The sequence below is a fragment of the Acomys russatus genome, chromosome 18 (assembly GCF_903995435.1).
Source record: "Acomys russatus chromosome 18, mAcoRus1.1, whole genome shotgun sequence".
Taxonomy (NCBI): domain Eukaryota; kingdom Metazoa; phylum Chordata; class Mammalia; order Rodentia; family Muridae; genus Acomys; species Acomys russatus.
The window spans coordinates 46,483,345-46,489,961 of record NC_067154.1 but is presented as its reverse complement, the minus strand read 5'-3'; the positions used below and the strand labels follow the sequence as shown (position 1 = coordinate 46,489,961).

The following is a 6,617-nucleotide window of genomic DNA, read 5'->3' as shown; positions in this document are numbered from 1 at the left end:
CTCCCCTATGTGACTGAGGGGAACTTCCTCCCCCTTTATATGCTCATAGGGTATCAAGTCTCTTCTTGGTAGCCTGCTGTCCTTCCTCTGAGTGCGACCAGGTCTCCCCCTCCAGGGGACATGGTCAAATATGAGGCACCAGAGTTCGTGTGAAAGTCATACCCCACTCTCCACTCAACTGTGGAGAATGCCCTGTCCATTGGCTAGATCTGGGTAGGGATTTGAAGTTTATGGCCTGTATTGTCCTTGGCTGGTGCCATTGTTTGAGCAGGACCCCTGGGCCCAAATCTGCCCATCATAATGTTCTTCTTGTAGGTTTCAAAAATATGGAATGCTTCACGAATTTGCGTGTCATCCTTGCACAGGGGCCATGCTAATCTTCTCTGTATCGTTCCAATTTTAGTATATGTGCTGCCGAAGCGAGCGTGAGGATCCATCTCTTAAAGTAGTGATTATTTACCAATGAGAATTCTTCTGTAAGGAAGATGAGTTCTCTCTCTTGTTTTTAACTTTTAGTCGATTGGCTACAAGAACTAATATATACTTACTTTTTATTTTAAGCTAGATATCTTAAATCTTTGGCCACTGGAAACTCATCTAAATTGCTTTGTGTGTTTTACTTTCTAATTTTTTAAAAATGGAGGCTAACTGTCTAGTCAAAGCTGGTTTGGACTTCACAGTGTAATTATAACTTTGGGACACATGTGTCTCCCTGCTCCTGTGTTCTCTGCAATGACCCTGTTCTTTCCCATTATGTTTTGGTACTGCTGGATGCTCTAGACTCACATGGTATAGCTCCCCCTAAAGCTCCAGACTTACTCCATTTTTCACTGATCATTGGCTCCTGCTGTTCAAGAATGGTATCATAAACCAAGGAAATGGTTGAAAGACTAGCTCTGGTTTTGGATGATGTCCTTTACAAGGAAAAAACCAGCTTTGAAACTAGAAGTAAAACAAAGAAATGTTTTTTTTTTCTCCCTCTATTGCTAAATACTCTTAAGATAATTGAAGGACAAGTTTCTTCCTGAACAGTAAGCAGAGAATTAATGTTTGGTTAGACATTCAAAGGGAATATTACTTATTATTTGAACAATTTAGAAAGATCAGTTGAGAAACTTTTGTTAATGTATTAGTTTTACCAAAAGAAATCTTTGTAAATCCAAACCACATTTGAATCCTTAGAATTACTACAATCTTTACCATCATTCACTCCCCTAATTTCTGAATGGAATAAAGAATAAAGTAAATATGGGAAAAATCTCTGTCATGTGGTTTCCATTTGTAAATTCTTTATTAGATCAGGCAATATTTTAAATATTGAAATAATAAGTGGGCTTTTCACTTATTGTGTACAATTCACTCTGCTAATTATTTTTACATATTTATTCTCACATTTTTAAGGCATTAGAAGCAGTCGGACTGGATATGCAACATATTTATAATTCAATAAGCCAAACCCATGTGCTGAAATGAAAGCAAAAGCAATAGCAAAGCCTTCACTTTTACCCCATCCCAACTAGTTAAAAGCAAGCGGCACATACCAGATTAAATCCTGTTCTGTTTTAGAATGAGGTTAAGTTGAGGGAGACTATAATGTAGAGGAGTGTTTAGAACAACATACAATTGTGGTATAAAGCCCAGAAGTTCCTCAATTTAAAGAAAGGCTGGAGTTCTCAAGTTGGAGAGCTTTCCCACAACACCGTGCTGTCTAGTGACAGGATGAGACTGGAACTTAGGGGCCCCAGGTTCCAACTTACTGTGCTTTCTGTACTCTGGTTCTCTGAGCCAATTCTTACCGTCAGTAGCATACTAAAATGCAGGTGGAAATTTTACAGGAAAGCAAATGCCAACAAGGGAAACTTGAAGCCTAAAAATCCTGTACACAGATTGCTCAGATGTTGGCCTGGTGGTACCAAGCCATCAATGGTTTCTAACAGTGATGGACAACATTGTGACTCAGTGTGAAAGGGAATAGTTTCCTTCCTGCTTCTGCCTCCTCTCTTACCCACTTCTCTTTCGTGTGAGTGTGTGTGTGTGGGGGAGTATGTATTTTACATTCTTGCTCATGCACTTCTGGCATCATTAAAACCATGATCATATATTATAGAACTTGAAATATGAAAGAAAGTAAACAGTGAAGTATTGGGTGCGGGGACGAATACAGGGTCGTTATAAAGAAATGACGATCCTTTTAAATGATAGCCCTTATTAGAGCTATGCTAGGATCATGATTTAGGAAAAGAAACACATTTGAACCTCATGTGGTGTCAACAGGGTAGAAGTCTGATTTCTGCAATTAAAGATGCATCCCTTCATGCACTCAACAAATTCAGTAGCACACACACTTGGGATGCATTGGCTGCCAGGGGTGCTTGCCTTCCTGTGCTCAATGGCCACTTCTTAGTTTCAGAAAGAAGAATGTTAATACTGTTGTTGATATGAAGTTATTCAATCTGATTGAATGGACCCAGTAATAGATGCTAATGCATGAGGGCAACATAAGCATTGATTAAGTCTACTTACAGAGCAGGGTTTGAGCTACTAGGAAATTTAGCTCAGTGGCAGTGCTTGACCAGCACACACGGGGTCCGAGGTTCAGTCCTCAGCAGCACGGATGCGGTGGGGAGATCAGGGGTTGGCTCCCTTAACACTAATTAGCAGCAGGATTTCCTTCTGTCAGTAGCTGATCGATTCAGGAAGTGCATCCCGAGAGTGGCCTGAAGTGGCAAAGCAGGTCACTCTGCCCACCAGATCATGTAAGCTGTGACCTCAAGTTCCCAGGTTGTGAGAGGAGAGGGGCTGGTCTTCCTATAACTATGAATGCTGAGGTACAAACTGTGCCACTGATCTGTCATCATATGGAATTGCAGTTACATAGTTTGGACCCTAAACTAATTATCTCCCTAACTGTGGGACTTGCCTAAATAACCACGCTTAGTTCTAAGCGCCTATCTGTAATATACTTTCTAGACTTAACCCCTGATGGTACAAGGAAGGGGTTGGGATCTTTCAGTATCTCAGTTGAAAGCCCTGAGAAATCTGTTCTGGAGACTTGTACCCAGAAGTTAAGAGTCCCTGTATACCTCTCAAGGATGCTATGGGCCATGGGATAATGGCACACCTGTTCTTTCTCCCATTCCTGAGAATACAATTGAAGTAGAACCTTTCCTGGCAGTGAAGGTCATGCGTTTCTTGGCTATTTGCTAAGTTTATCTATCAACCAAAAGCAACAAGGCATAAAAGCATACTGACTTGGGGACATATTTTACAATAAAAGTTAAAATGTTGGGAGAATGTCAGCTTACATAGCACAGGAGAGTAGGCTGTGAGTATAGTTCTGCTGATGAGAACAGAGAACCCAGAAAGCACTGTGTAGCTATAATCTGGAAAGATGATCAGTTCACCTTCTCTTTAGTGGAATTCAGCAAGTACTGCCCAATTCCACCAGTGAAGGATGTGGAGAAAACAAGGGATTATTAATCTCTTTGACTCATCCTAATAGTGGGATAATTCTTAAGAAATAACTATGCCAGAGTCCTAGCTGTGCAGTGGGGACACACAGCTGCTTCTCAAGTAAATGATGACAACGAAGGACACATAAAGATTAAATGCCCCCCCCCCATATCTGTGTGCTGAAATTATAATCTTCAGTATGATCTAATTAAGAGATGGAGCCTTTAGGAGGTAATTAGGTCATGAAGGTTAAGCCCTCACAAATGAGATTAGTGTCTTTATACAAGGGACCACAGAGAAGACTCTAGCTGTCTGTCTCCTGTATGAGAATAAATGAAAAGCCTTCATTCTACGACTGCCCTGACCAGAGCACAGTCATGCCAGCATCATGGTCTCAGATATTTGGCTCCCAGAGCTGTGGGAAAGAGATTTCTGTTGTTTAGGAACTTCCTAGGCTGTGGAATGCAGCCCTAACTGACTAGAGACCAAGAAGGGGCTCTGTGCTCTAAGGCCCCGTGTGTGGAGGAAGCACAGAAGGAGAGATACCAAATACTGTTTGAGAAAAGTCTGAGGAGACTTTATAGGGATGATATTTGAGACGTGCTTAAAGTGACTGTGTACATAGAACATTTTTGGACACCTCATTCAGGGGACCCTGTCAGCTGCATTTGGTTAAGATACATCTGGTTGTATTCAAGTCATGACACTTTCCTTGAAACCTGGACTCTATATATGGTTCCCTTGACATTTGCAAAGGAAACATCGTGAGACTTTGCAGAAACCCTAAGCCCACAACGAGTGAGTTGTAGCAGCTAAATATCAGGCTGGCTTATTCACTGGCTGAGGGACACATGAGCCACGTAGTAGTGCACTCTCATACGGTCCCTCTCAAAGGTAGAAAGGAGAAAATGTTGTTAGAAGGACTTCATTTTCTAGACTGGTAATGGGACCACTTCAGTGTTCTAGGAAGACAGTGATGCTGCAGGCTAGAGAGTCATGTTCTCCCAGAAATATGACTAAGGCCTTGTGGAGGATCTTGGTTACTTGGAAGACATCCTAGAAGGTCTGAAGGAGACTGACGTCTGTTTTCACACGATCTAATGAGTGATTACTGGCCAGGTTGATGGCCTGCAGCTGGCAAGAATTAATCAGCAAGCATCATTTTCTATTGCTGATAGAGTGCTAAGGACATCACAAACACGTGAACATTTCCTTTCTCCCAAGCCTTGGGAGTTAGCTTTTTCCATGTCTAAGACAAGGGAATTGAGCTTTGAAAACTTAAGCAATGCACTCAAGGCTACACAGACTCAGAGGTCACAGAAAAGCTTAAGCTGGGACCACCTAGCATCAGAACCTTCTGGTTTTTAAATGTTTTAACCTTCCTCCTCCTCCTCCTCCTCCTCCTCCTCCGCCTCCTCTTCCTCCTCCTCCTCCTTCTCTTCTGTTAAACATACAGGGGCAACAGCGATTTGTGTAGAGCGGGACTGCCCATTTTCTAGGTCACGCCCTTCAGCAGGTCCTTCCGCACAGCATGGTGTGGTCTATGGCAGGAATTACACATGCCAGGGCCTGCTCTGTTGCTGGAAATTGATTGTACCAGGAAACCAGATTTTCATAGCTTAAATAGAAGCGAAGGAACTGGACGTAAGACGCAGCAATCTAATCTGTAGCTAAGTCCTGCCTCCGAACTCAGCCTCCCAATGTCCTTCTCCATGTGGCAAAAGTCAAGCTGTGACTCCTCTTTCGCAAAGCCTTACTTCCTTCTATTCTTTCCCATCTTGATATTTTCTCTAACACTAATGCCTATTAATTTTCTACTAAGATCTTATCGATTATAAAAATTATCAGGATAAGGTAGAAAATCTGGATATGCAGAAATAAATATCATCTAACACAAGATCCTCAGTAAAGGTCTATCTGCTCATTTAATAACTGAAGCCAATGAGAGCATTACTTACATAATTCAATTCAACGTCTTCAAGAGTTTAATTTTTGGCTGCAACTTTGCTGAATGCTAAAGATATCAAAACAAATAAGGTACAGATTTTTTCCCTAAGGACTAATACTTTAGTGGGTAAGACCAGGACATTAAGAGAAAATGCTAACACAACACAGTGTTATGATAGCAATCCATCAGCTTACCATTGCTGCACCTCATCCAATCAAGGAAAGTGTTTTTTAAAAAAGTTGACACCTGAGTTCATGCATTAAGGTTGAATTGAAAATATCTGGTAGAAAGCAGAGATCTAAGAAGGAAAGGGGATTTCAAACCCAGAGTAAAGGCACAAACGCATGGAAGGACCCAGCGTGTGTGAGATCTGCAGGCAGGGTCCTGTTGCTAGAGGTTAAGAGTTTGGGGTGGAAAAAAGTTGGGTAGCTGGTCAGGACCATGAGACAAAGGACTGCTACATCTGCAAAAGGACAGTAGGGCAATGGCTGGAAGACAACCTGCTCCTCATATAACATTGTGGGCACTATTGTCCCACACTCTGAAAACTCACATCTAGGATAGAGTGTGCCTAGGGTTGGCTGCTTGGAAATGGCGCGGGTATCATTTTACACCAACTTCTACAGCAAGAAGGTGAGAGACAAAGTCTTCTCTCTCTGTCTCTCTCTCTCTCTCTCTGTCTCTCTGTCTCTCTCTCTCTCTCTCTCTCTCTGTCTCTCTCTCTCTCTCTGTCTCTCTCTCTCTCTCTCTCTCTCTGTCTCTCTCTCTCTCTCTGTCTCTCTCTCTCTCTCTCTCTTGATTATTTTTATTTGCCTGTTCCCTCTCCTTAAAAGCATTCTGTTTAAAAAATATATTTGTATTCATACTTTGAAAATTTAATATTATGCATTTTGATTATATTCAGCCCTCAACTTCTCTCAGATTTACTGCCGCTTCCTCACCCCTTTCCACTCCAAGGCTTATTCTCATTTGGACATTTTTCTTCTCTTTTTGTCTATGCACACATATTTACATTTCATACGCATATGTGTGTGACATATCTGCTAGACAGTTTCTACAAGGACCAGAATGTCTAATACTCATTCATTGTGGTATCCTGAATGCCAGGCTAAATTAATACCAGACAATGGGAGACAGTAAATACACAGAAAATATTTTGTGAATGAGCAGGAGAACCTGAATAAATATATATTTTTTCTTTTTACATGTACATTTA

At 41.5% G+C, this 6,617-nt stretch overlaps 1 non-coding gene across 1 annotated transcript; it reads right to left on the bottom strand.

Moving 5' to 3' along the window:
* Positions 1–320: 320 nt before the first annotated feature.
* On the bottom strand, positions 321–427 carry LOC127202425 (U6 spliceosomal RNA). The gene has a single exon (XR_007832305.1). It is a non-coding gene; the product is annotated as a U6 spliceosomal RNA (small nuclear RNA).
* Positions 428–6,617: the final 6,190 nt, after the last annotated feature.